The sequence below is a fragment of the Saccopteryx leptura genome, chromosome 3 (assembly GCF_036850995.1).
Source record: "Saccopteryx leptura isolate mSacLep1 chromosome 3, mSacLep1_pri_phased_curated, whole genome shotgun sequence".
NCBI classification, from domain to species: domain Eukaryota; kingdom Metazoa; phylum Chordata; class Mammalia; order Chiroptera; family Emballonuridae; genus Saccopteryx; species Saccopteryx leptura.
In genome coordinates, this window is record NC_089505.1 from 280,832,986 (window position 1) to 280,846,694 (window position 13,709).

A 13,709-nucleotide genomic window follows, 5' to 3' on the forward strand; every position below is an offset into this window, starting at 1 on the left:
AATTTAGCCAATCCTTCTGGCTCACACCTTTGCCCATGACTCTCTAGTTTCTGCACCAGGGCTCTTAAATGAAGAGTTGCTAGGTGAGCTGGTGTGACATCTGAGGGAAAAACAGAAAGACTGAAGAGTTTTCCTGTATTGCTCTCCTCTTGCGTCATTACTTAGAGCCCCTCTCAAGAGCAGAGGCCAAGGGGGAGGGGGTGTGAGCTAATACCTTACGTATGAACAGAAATAAAAACTGCTGAAGACGGGCTGTTCATGGAGCATGGGGGAAAGTAGAGGGTGTCAAATAAAAGCTTCTGTTGAAGGTTGACCTAAGCTTTAAATGTTATGACAAAAACCTCCTTTAAATTCCAAGGGCCATATATTTTGAGGGCTCTATTTCCCATGCTTTATTTTTCACTAGTCATCCAAAAATTTAAACTTGCTGCTGAATTACTTAACTGTATAAGTTCATTGTGCAAAGAAAAAAACTCCCCTTTGTCAGAAAGTCTCTGGTCTTTGTTGGTTAGCTTCCTGGCTTCTCTTGCTCAGTCTTTGTTCTTTTCACTCACTTTTTAGGCTTAATTTGAAGTACCTCCTTTATTTCCCTGGGGTTTCTTCCTTCTCTCCTCTGCCACATTCCCCACTCACCCTGTACATCAGTGGTCCCCAACCTTTTTTGGGCCACGGACCGGTTTAATGTCAGAAAATATTTTCACGGACTGGCCTTTAGGGTGGGATGGATAAATGTATCATGTGACCAAGACAAGCGTCAAGAGTGAGTCTTAGACAGATGTAACAGAGAATCTGGTCATTTTTTAAAAATAAAACACTGTTCAGACTTAAATATAAATAAAATGTTAATAATGTAAGTTATTTATTCTTTCTCTGCGGACAGGTACCAAATGGCCCATGGACCGGTACCGGTCTGCAGCCCAGGGGTTGGGGACCACTGCTGTACATACACATGATCATTATGCTAATATTCTCAGTAGATGATTATAAAAAAATCACAGTGATCGTTTGTAACTACCTGTGATGTCTTATGAATTAAACTAAACCAAAGGGGCCAATGTTTTGTGTCAGCTGGTTTTTTCTTTTTTCTTTTTTTTACTCCCAGCTCTCTCCTGGTTGAATGTAGTCTTTGACATCTGACATCTGAGTCCTTTGTGAAGTCAGATCAAGGGAGAAAGTGTATGATGAATCGACATCCCTTGTAGTCAAACCTCTGTCATTGCTACTCCCCCAAACAAACACTTTTTAAAAATCTATTTATTTCCTTCATCCTTAATTCTTTTCCTTTTTCTGACCACAACAACATTTTGACTTTATTTAATATGTCTTGTTTTTGTTTATATGTTTCCTTATGCAAACATTTTTTGTTTGGGACATATATATACTTAATATAATTTTTAATTTTTATAGGTTTTTTTTTGTGTGTATGTGTTCTTGTTTTACAAGAATTTTCTTTCTTTTATCACTGAATTACCCTGAAAAGGAGAGACTCAGTTCCTAGAGTCTAATATGTCCATGTGATCTCAAGAACAACAGTGTTTGCTGAGAAAGCATTGTCAAGGGACCCCATCCCTTGGTCTTATGATTCTAGGGTCTGGTCATGGCCTCGCCCTTGTCTGAGCACATAAGCACATTAGGGTAAGGACACTGATAGACTTGGTGACAGCCGTGAATATTAGATTTTTTACTTGGAAGTATGTAGAGAACATTTCTTTCCATGTCTGCAACATCAGCTGGAATCACGAACTTACTACACCTTGAAGAATCATATTTTAGGGGCATAATTTCTGGTGAATAAGAGTCTAGAAGAAATCCCTGTTCTCTCATGTTCATGTTGTTCACTTGTATTTTTGCATTTCCCCACATCCACCCGGGTTATATGCTATTCACCCATTTGCATCATTTAATGTAATCCCTGAATAGGTAACCAGTATGTACACCTGGCTCCACAGACTGATTCATATAGTAAAACAGCATTTGGACCTGAGGTCTGATAAGCTGGGCTCTATCTCTGTTCTTCGATTGACTTCTACTGTAAACTTGGGCCAAATAGCCTCCTGGTGTTTACTTTATCTTTTGTGGACCAAGTTACTTATTTTTCTCTAAGGCCTTTTCTACTTCCATAACTCTAGTATTTTCCTCTCAGGTCTCTTTGAGTGTGATCTTTCACAGTGTGTGTGTGTGTGTGTGAGTGTATGTTTATAGCAGCATCTGAGGCTGAGAAAGTTAAAAGTATTGTAGGTCATTATCTGACACTTGCTGGCTGCTGGGTCTGTCACTTCACAGAGTTTTACATGCTGACTACCCACATTTACTCAAATGGTATTAAAAATAGGAATTGACTTCATTTTAAGTGGAAAACATTTTTTTTGTAAGCATAAACAATAACTTTAATCATAACAGCTTCTTTGTCGTGAGAAATAATCACTTATTAATAACCTGTTTTATGACTTGATCTCTGGTTAAAGGCTTTTTGAGTACCCTGCCACACTGGGATGTATTGGGAGTAAGAATTGTGATAAGAAATTTAGTTGCTAACTGGAGCAAGGGCCAGCATTAAAGGAAAAACCTTTCAACTCAAAGTCCGCCAATGTCTGCCTTTCCTTAGGCTACCGGGGGCCTCCTGACTTTGACTTTCTAACTTTACAAGAAGAATTTAAGATTGACATCTTACACTGTTAAATTTATAAAGGATATTTTTAACTGAGAGCCAATGACTTTATATCTAGCAATAGAAAAAATTAAGAAAACTTCTGGGACATGTTTCTAAAGCCAACTGTCAGATCATATATTAATATATATATATGAGCAGTACTACTTGCAATACCTTAAATTTTCAAAGCAGTTTATATCTTTCAAAGGGCATGATATATGTTATTTTCAGTGGTGGGATTCAAATAATTTACCAACCAGTTCTCTGCCCTAGTGACCATTTTAAGTAAAATAAAACAATATACCAAAAGGCAGTTTATTATTTCATCCATTTAATACTTAAATAAGAACAATGAAAGAGGTACACAAAACTAGATTATGAGTTTTAAAGTATTAATAAAAATATTAAATAATACCTGACAAAAACAATAAAACTGTTATTTAAGATATTTCCATAGTGCTTTTTGATTGGCATCCTCACCTAAAGATTTTTTCACTTATGAATGGAATGAACTTTACTATGGGTGCTTAGAATATGCTGTTGTGCTGCTGGAAAGTAAAAGTGAGTAAGGGATATAAACTTGTGGTTTCTACATTGGGTGGCTGCCCAGGCGCCCACCTTAGAGAGAACCCTGATTATAAGTGTCATTTTAACAATCGGTTTCCCAAACTTAACAAAAAATTAGGTATTGGTTCTCCTGAACTGGTGCCAACTGGCTGAATCCCACCACTGGTTATTTCTTTGTTTCTCTCATCCAACTCCAGAATATGAAGAGAAAAACAATTATTTTTGTAAACCTAAATCTATTCTAAAAAATAGTCTTTAAAAAATAATAATAAAAGTAATATCCCAGCCTGACCTGTGGTGGCTCAGTGGATAAAGCATAGACCTGGAACGCTGAGGTCACCAGTTTGAGACCCTGGGCTTGCCCGGTCAAGGCACATATGGGAGTTGATGCTTCCTGCTCCTCCCCCTTCTCTCTCTCTGTCTCCCTCTTCTCTCTGAAATGAATGAAGTCTTAAAAAAAACCTTAAAAAAACTAATACCCCAGTGTAGGCATATCAATGTATAAGAAAATTACGAGAGAGAGAGAGAGAGAGAGAATCTGCATGGTGAAAGAATCTCAAAGCAAAGACACTCCATGACTAAAAAGCACATCTAGTTCCCAGAGTTGGTTTCTAAATTCTATCTCCCACTGAAAAGAACTGCAATGCATTTGAGACATGGCTGACTTCGGGTCTGAGGCCAGAAGTGATACACCAGGTGAGACTGGAATATCTTTTGGAAAAAAGCACAGAAGTGCTCAGGAACAATAAAGTCATTTAAAAATGCTATGAAAAGACAGCTTGAAGGGCCTCCCACAGGCCACAAGTTAGACTACTTAAGCTTCTAAGATTTACAGTAATGGATTATAACATACTGATGCAAATATCTATGAGTTGGTAGTAAAGGTTGAGATAGTGTGTGTGTGGAGAGGGGTATAAATGAAAGCAGGAAAATATCAGTTAATGAATGTAGATGGAAAGATAGAATTAGGAAAATCACTGGCAACCCTTAGCTGAAAAACAAATGTAGTAAATGGACCAGGCAAGGATCTTCTGGGGCTTCTAAAACTTTAAAATGAAATATGCGTAGAAAGTAAGATAGTCAAACTCAGTGATTCGGCTATGCAAATTACTTATTAATTAAGTTTTATGAGGAAAATGTGTTTTCATAAATACAAGGATCTGACACTCAACACTTTAAACAAGTGCTCAAACAGCAGTACTACATATTAGATGACAATCCGATATCTTGTGTTTCTAATGCAATAGGATAAAACACACCAACAATACCTATGCTATTCTTTTCAAACATATTTAACCTGACCATTCATGATAAAAACAACGAAAAAATTTTAAGTATGAGCTGTTCTTCAAAATAACTGCTTATATGCCTCAAAAATGTCTGTTTTTTTTTGTTTGTTTTGTTTTTTTTTAAAATAAATTTTTATTAATGGTAATGGGATGGCATTAATAAATCAGGGTACATATATTCAAAGAAAACATGTCTAGGTTATTTTGTCATTAGATTATGTTGCATACCCCTCGCCCAAAGTCAGATTGTCCTTCGCCATCCTCTATCTAGTTCTCTGTGCCCCTCCCCCTCCCCCTAACTCTCCCCCTGTCCTCCCTCCCCCCACCCCTGGTAACCACCACACTCTTGTCCATGTCTCTTAGTCTCATTTTTATGTTCCACCAATGTATGGAATCATGTAGTTCTTGTTTTTTTCTGATTTACTTATTTCACTCCTTATAATGTTATCAAGATCCCACCATTTTGCTGTAAATGATCTGATGTCATCATTTCTTATGGCTGAGTAGTATTCCATAGTGTATATGTGCCACATCTTCTTTATCCAGTCTTCTATTGAAGGGCTTTTTGGTTGTTTCCATGTCTTGGCCACTGTGAACAGTGCTGCAATGAACATGGGGCTACATGTGTCTTCACGTATCAATGTTTCTGAGGTTTTGGGGTATATACCCAGTAGAGGGATTGCTGGGTCATAAGGTAGTTCTATTTGCAGTTTTTTGAGGAACCACCATACTTTCCTCCATAATGGTTGTACTACTTTACAGTCCCACCAACAGTGAATGAGGGTTCCTTTTTCTCCACAGCCTCTCCAACATTTGCTATTACCCGTCTTGTTGATAATAGCTAATCTAACAGGGGTGAGGTGGTATCTCATTGTAGTTTTGATTTGCATTTCCCTAATAACTAATGAAGCTGAGCATCTTTTCATATATCTGTTGGCCATTTGTATCTCTTCCTGGGAGAAGTGTCTATTCATGTCCTCTTCCCATTTTTTTATTGGATGGTTTGTTTGTTTGTTGTTGAGTTTTATGAGTTCTTTGTAAATTTTGGATATTAGGCCCTTATCTGAGCTGTTGTTTGAAAATATCAGTTCCCATTTAGTTGGCTGTCTGTTTATTTTTATATCAGTTTCTCTTGCTGAGCAAAAACTTTTTATTCTGATGTAGTCCCATTCATTTATCTTTGCCTTCACTTCTCTTGCCATTGGAGTCAAGTTCATAAAATGTTCTTTAAAACCCAGGTCCATGAGTTTAGTACCTATGTCTTCTTCTATGTACTTTATTGTTTCAGGTCTTATATTTAGGTCTTTGATCCATTTTGAATTAATTTTAGTACACGGGGACAGGCTGTAGTCGAGTTTCATTCTTTTGCATGTGGCTTTCCAGTTTTCCCAACACCATTTGTTGAAGAGGCTTTCTTTTCTCCATTGTGTGTTGTTGGCCCCTTTATCAAAGAGTATTTGACCATATATATGTGGTTTTATTTCTGGGCTTTCTATTCTGTTCCATTGGTCTGAGTGTCTATTTTTCTGCCAATACCATGCTGTTTTGATTATCGTGGCCCTATAATATAGTTTAAAGTCAGGTATTGTAATGCCCCCTGCTTCATTCTTTTTCCTTAGGATTGTTTTGGCTATTCGGGGTTTTTTATAGTTCCATATAAATCTGATGATTTCTTGTTCCATTTTTTTAAAAAATCTCATAGGGATTTTGATGGGAATTGCATTAAATTTGTATATTGCTTTGGGTAATATGGCCATTTTGATTATATTTATTCTTCCTATCCAAGAACAAGGAATATTTTTCCATCTCATTGTATCTTTTTCGATTTCCCTTAACAATGCTTTGTAATTTTCATTATATAGGTCCTTTACATTCTTTGTTATGTTTATTCCTAGGTATTTTATTTTTTTTGTTGCAATCGTGAAGGGGATTATTTTTTTGAGTTCGTTTTCTAATATTTCATTGTTGGCATAGAGAAAGGCTATGGACTTCTGTATGTTAATTTTGTATCCTGCGACCTTACTGTATTGGTTTATTGTTTCTAATAATCTTTTTGTGGAGTCCTTCGGGTTTTCGATGTATAGGATCATATCATCAGCAAAAAGTGATACCTTTACTTCTTTTTTTCCGATATGGATGCCTTTTATTTCTTTGTCTTGTCTGATTGCTCTGGCCAGAACTTCTAGCACCACGTTAAATAAGAGTGGAGAGAGTGGACAACCCTGTCTTGTTCCTGATTTAAGGTAGAAAGTCCTCAGTTTTATGCCGTTTAAAATGATGTTGGCTGATGGTTTATCATATATGGCCTTTATCATGTTGAGATATTTTCCTTCTATACCCATTTTGTTGAGAGTCTTAAACATAAAATTGTGTTGTATTTTATCAAAAGCCTTTTCTGCATCTATTGATAAGATCATGTGGTTTTTGTTCTTTGTTTTGTTGATATGGTGTATTACGTTAACCGTTTTGCGTATGTTGAACCATCCTTGAGATTCTGGGATGAATCCCACTTGATCATGATGTATTATTTTTTTAATATGTTGTTGTATTCGGTTTGCCAGTATTTTGTTTAGAATTTTAGCATCTTTATTCATTAGAGATATTGGTCTGTAGTTTTCTTTCTTTGTGCCATCCTTGCCAGGTTTTGGTATGAGGGTTATGTTGGCCTCATAAAATGTGTTTGGAAGTATTGCTTCTTCTTCAATTTTTTGGAAGACTTTGAGTAGAATAGGAACCAAGTCTTCTTTGAATGTTTGATAGAATTCACTAGTATAACCGTCTGGGCCTGGACTTTTATTTTTGGGGAGGTTTTTAATAGTTTTTTCTATTTCCTCCCTGCTGATTGGTCTGTTTAGGCTTTCTGCTTCTTCATGACTCAGTCTAGGAAGGTTGTATTGTTCTAGGAATTTATCCATTTCTTCTAGATTGTTGTATTTGGTGGCATATAATTTTTCATAGTATTCTACAATAATTCTTTGTATACCTATGATGTCTGTGGTGATCTCTCCTCTTTCATTTTGGATTTTATTTATTTGAGTCCTGTGCCTTTTTTCCTTGGTGAGTCTTGCCAAGGGTTTGTCAATTTTGTTGATCTTTTCAAAGAACCAGCTCCTTGTTTTATTGATTTCTTCTATAGTTTTTCTGTTCTCTATTTCATTTATTTCTGCTCTGATTTTTATTATCTCCTTTCTTCGGCTGGTTTTGGGTTGTCTTTGTTCTTCTTTTTCTAGTTCCTTAAGGTGTGAAGTTAAGTGGTTTACTTCGGCTCTCTCTTGTTTGTTCATATAGGCCTGAAGTGATATGAACTTTCCTCTTATTACTGCTTTTGCTGCATCCCAGAGATTCTGATATGTCGTATTTTCATTTTCATTTGTCTGTATGTATGTTTTGATCTCTGCACTTATTTCTTCTTTAACCCATTCATTTTTTAGAAGTATGTTGTTTAGTTTCCACATTTTTGTGGGTTTTTCCCCCTCTTTTTTGCAGTTGAATTCTAGTTTCAAGGCTTTATGATCAGAAAATATGCTTGGTACAATTTCAATTTTTCTAAATTTGCTGATATTGTCTTTGTGGCCCAACATATGGTCAATTCTTGAGAATGTTCCATGTACACTAGAGAAAAATGTATACTCTGTCGCTTTGGGATGAAGTGTCCTGTAGATGTCTATCATATCCAGGTGTTCTAGTATTTCGTTTAAGGCCACTATATCTTTATTGATTCTCTGTTTGGATGACCGATCTAGAGCCGTCAGCGGAGTATTGAGGTCTCCAAGTATGATTGTATTTTTGTTAGTTTTTGTTTTAAGGTCAATAAGTAGCTGTCTTATATATTTTGGTGCTCCTTGGTTTGGTGCATATATATTAAGGATTGTTATGTCTTCTTGATTCAGTGTCCCCTTAATCATTATGAAGTGACCATTTTTGTCTCTGAGTACTTTTTCTGTCTTGTAGTCAGCATTATCAGATATGAGTATTGCTACACCTGCTTTTTTTTGGGTGTTGTTTGCTTGGAGTATTGTTTTCCAGCCTTTCACTTTGAATTTGTTTTTATCCTTGTTACTTAGATGTGTTTCTTGTAGGCAGCATATAGTTGGATTTTCTTTTTTAATCCATTCTGCTACTCTGTGTCTTTTTATTGGTAAGTTTAATCCATTTACATTTAGTGTAATTATTGACACTTGTGGGTTCCCTACTGCCATTTTATAAATTGCTTTCTGTTAGTTTTGTATCTAGTTTGATTCTTCTCTTTTGTTTTTCTATCATTTGTTTCTGTTTGTTTGTGTTCCATACTTCTTTCCTCTGTTGCTACCTTTTTTAAGTCATGTGTTTTTGTGGTGGTTTTTTCTAGGGTGGTTACCATTAAGTAATGAAAAGGGTACCTACCATATTCATTGTAGTACCCTATCTTATAAGTATTTCTGCACTTCATCGTCCTTTGCTACTGTTAATCTCCATTCTCTCCCCCCTTTTTTTTCCCTTTGTTGTCACAGTTTAAGTTTGGTTTTATTGTGTTCTTGGTGGAGCTGTTACTTGTGGTGTTGTTTTCTTTTGTTCTTTGAATCTGGTTGGAAAACCCCCTTTAGTATTTCCTGGAGTGGGGGCTTTCTCGTGATAAATTCTCTCATCTTTTCTGTATTTGTGAATGTTTTTATATCTCCTTCATACTTGAAGGATAGCTTTGATGGGTATAGTATTCTTGGCTGAAAGTTCCTCTCTTTCAGGGCTTTAAATATTGGGGTCCACTCTCTTCTAGCTTGTAGAGTTTCTGCTGAGAAATCTGATGATAATCTAATAGGCCTTCCTTTATATGTTGTACTCTTCTTTTCCCTGGCTGCCTTGAGAATTTTTTCTTTGTCATTGGTTTGTGTCATCTTTATTATGATGTGCCTTGGAGTGGGTTTGTTGGGGTTAAGAAAACTCGGTGTTCTGTTTGCTTCTTGAATTTGAGGCTTTAGTTCTTTCCAAAGGCTTGGGAAGTTCTCGTCTATTATTTGTTTGAGTATATTCTCCATTCCATTTTCTTTCTCTTCTCCCTCTGATATACCTATTATTCTTATGTTATTCTTTCTGATGGAGTCAGACAATTCCTGTAGGGCTTTCTCGTTTTTTATTATTTTTGAGTCTCTTTCTTCTTCTCTCTGTTGTGCCTCAAGTTGTTTGTCTTCTATTTCACTAATCCTATCTTCAATCTGGGCTGTTCTGCTAGCTAAGCTTGTTACCTCGTTTTTCAGCTCGTGAATTGAGTTTTTCATTTCTGTTTGATTTGTTTTTATAGTTTCAATTTCCTTGGTAATATATTCTTTGTGTTCATTGAGTTGTTTTCTGATCTCCCTATATTGCCTTTCTGTGTTTTCTTGTATATCTCTGAGTATTTTTAAGATTTCTATTTTAAATTCTCTGTCATTTAGCTCCAAGGCTTCCAATATGTTAAGTCTTTTCTCCATAGATTTTTCCACATCTATTTGTGTTACCTCTCTTTCTTTTGTATCCATAATATTCGATTTCCTCTTTCTTATTGGCATCTGAGGGTGGTCTTGTTGATAGCACTAATTAGAATTAATAAAGAGTAAAAAGTAAAAAAAAACAAACAAAAAACCCCCCCCCAAAAAAAAACCAAAGGGTAAAACACCCCACAAAAAAAAGCAGTAATAATTTATTATTTCCCCCCTTTTTTTTTCTTTCTTCTCCTTCCCTCCTCTCCCCTCCTCAGGGAAATATCGTGCCTATAATGGAGGGCCTGGTTTGCAGTGAAGAGTTCAAGGGGGCAAAAAAAAAAAAAAAAGGGGGAGTAGGGACCTACTAAATGCAAAAAAAAAAAAAAAGGAAGAAAATCTTAGACAAGCATAAGTTGATCTGCCTGCGGGTGATGGTCAACTAAGAGATATAATGAGAGGGATAAGAGGGAACCAGAAAAAAGGACAAAAAAAGGAATAATAAAGAAGAAAAAAATAAAAATAATAAGTAAAAATATGTTGTATTAAGTGGAGCAAAGACCAAATACAATGGAGACCTTGGGTTGGGAGGACCCAAAATGCCACAAAAATAAACTAACAAGAAAAAAACAAAAACAAAAGCCAAAAAGAAAAATAAAGCCAAAAAAAACCTTGAGTCCCAAATTAACTAATTTGTTCGTGATTGAGGATTAAATGGGAGGAAAGTAAAACGAGAAAAGAAAAAACGAATAGAAAGGAAAAAATAAGAAAAAGAGAAAAACGAAGGGAGAAATAAAAAAGGAAGAGAAAAAAACAAAATAAAGCAAAAAACAAACAAACAAACAAAAAAACAAAAGAGGAGAGAGTGAGAGTTAAGTGTCCTGGAGTATAACCCCAAAGGAGGGTGAGGATGAAGAAGAGAAATAAAATGTAACACTTATGGGTAGTGTAGTTCAAGAAAAGGGAAGTATAAGATGGGCAGAGAATAGAAGGACCGAGGTGGAGGAAATAAAGGCAATAAGATAGAAGAAACAAACAACAACAACAACAACAACAAAAAAAAAATTAGTGGAACAAGTTGTAAAGTCTGTGGATTTTTCTTGATTTTGAGATGTTAACTTCTTCCTTTTTCTTTTCTCTCCCTCTTCCTGGTCGGTGACTCTGTACCCCAGGCTCTGCCCCTGTGTCACATTTAGGTAGGGATTTGCAGTTGATGGGATTCTATGGCAATGTCATATAATTGGCTTTAGTCTTGCTGGTAGTCAAGGCTTGTTGGCGTTTGCAGGGTCCAACGATGTGAGAGTTTGCTTTCGTGGATTCTCTCTCCTAGTTCCCCCTTCCTGAATTAGCAGCCTGGTGATCCAGCTATAAGGCTGCCACTGCTTCTGCCTGGGGAGTAAGAGGCTCAAAGAGCTGGGGAATCCCCACTCTATCCCCACTCAGTGCAAGGCTTTGGGAAGGGCTCTGACAGTCAGGGCCTCCAGTGTAATCAGGCGGGGGTGGGAGTCAATTGTTGTCAAGGTGACTGTTCAGCGCCTAGCATTCAGTTGGACCTCTCAACCCAGGCTTTCCACACTTTGTAGCCTGTTTTGGCTGGTAAGAAGAGGCACTAGTCTCTGCTTGCGACTAGTGTGGTATAGATCTTATTATCTGCCAAGTCCTTCTTGTTAGCGTTTATCCCTGAATATGGAGGCTCTATCAATCAGAAGTTGCCCCTGCCCCTTTAGCGAGAGGCACTAAAAAATATCACGCCTCTTGTCTTGGGTCGCTGAACTGAGAGAGATCTTATCAATTAGAATCGAGGGTGCGCAGATTTCACGGGTTAAGTTAATTTTAGTAATTGGGTCGCAGCTGTGCTCCCGAAGGTATTTCAGGCTGCCTGCGCGTGCCCCTCCCCCAACGCTTGATTGTTAGCTTGAATGGCTGGGTGAGGTGCCCCGCCCGTGGAGAGAATCTCCCAAGTAGGGAATACCGCCCTGGGGCCTCTCCCGCTCCCCGTGCGCGGGCCGCTGGGAACGTTAGCGGTGCTCGGTCTGCAATGTTCGGTCTGCAACCAGACCGGGCGCGCGCCAGCGTCTGCTCGCTGCTCCGGAGTGTGGGCGGTGCTCGCTCTGCAACCGACCCGGGCGCTGCTCGCGGCGGCTCGCGGCTGATGGCGGCTGCTGCTCGCGGCTCCCGAGTGCGGGATGACTTACCACAGGCGCACTTCCTCGCGGCTTGAATGAACGTCCCTGCGGTAGCTTCCTCCACACCCTCGTCTCTCAGATTCAAGTGATAACAGTCCTTTTGCTTTCAGTTTGTGTGGAACTCCGTAATGCTCCGAAGATAAATTTTCCTGTTTCTAGTTGATAAATTTGTTGTGATTTTGGGGAGATCTGTCGGACGCGCTGTTCACGGCGCCATTTCCGTGACATCACTTCTAAAATGTCTGTTTTTAAAAACAAAACAAATGTGAAGATATTTGACTTCCAAATTTACAAAATCTAACAAGACATTAACATAAAATGCAATGCTTCAGCATTCATTAAATCTTGTATTTTAATAAAGCTTTAAAACAGGTTTTTGGAATAGTTTTGGACATTTTAATTTGGATAGTTGATAGTATTATTGATTTACTTATGTAGGAATGCTTTTATCTGTAGAGAATGAAATAATTACAGGTGAGGGGTCATGATTTCTGTAACTAAGCTGCAAATTGTTCAGGAAAAAAAGTCAGAGAGAAGGAAATGGTGAATATAGATAAAGGATACTCACGTGGTTATTGTTATAGTCTTTTGACATTTTTGTCAGTGTGAAAAATTTCAAAATGTGAATCTGGGAATAAACAAATGAATATAGCCAGAGGCAGATGTAATGAAGACACTTGATGAGATGAATTGGCCCACACTGTTGACTGACACACCTGGTGAATGTATCCAGTTTAGAACTGCTGAACTGCAGGTGGGTAGTTGAAAACTCAAATACAATCTCTGTACTGATGGCAGAGAGTACTTAGGATACAGAAAAACCATTTTCAGTCTGACTAGGAGCAAATACCTCACTACATTTCCAACCCTTCTTTCTTATCTTCAGTTGCAGTTTAGAAAGCTAGACAAACTTATTCACTTATTTGTTCTAATATTAAAACCTGAGAAAGAATTAATATTCTGCTTTCAAGACTAGGGTTTTCTTACAGGTATGTTGTGTACCTGAGCTTCATTTCTCCATCCTGCCTCATTACTTATTTTTTTGTTAACTTCATAACTTTCTATTTTTCTTTCTTTCTTTCTTTTTCACTTTTCATGTGATGGTCACATGCTGTCTATGTGATGGTCACGTGCTGTCCATATTGTATCCATAAGAAAAACAGTTTAAAAAATAACCACACAAGTCATTTCATTTTATTCTTTTAAATTTGTACTGAAAGCATCATTGGTGGAACAGAATGATATAAGTGTATTCCTTAATAAAGTAAGAGATTAATTAGTTTGTTTACTCCTTTGACACCTATAAAAGCTATTAATTAATTAATTAATTAATGGTGGCCATGTATTAGTACTTAATAAAGGGAAGAACTCTTATGAACTTTAAAGATGAGAAGTGGTCTTCTAATGTTCTCTGAGATTAAAGTTACGGGCAAAAATACATCAAAGCAAGTGAAACCCCAGTGAAACATCAGTGAATTTATTGTTTCAAAGAGTAGCTTTATATGAATCTATTTTAGAAATAATTTTATAAAAAGATGAATACATTTACATTTCAAAAAATATTGAAATTGGGATCTGAAGTTTC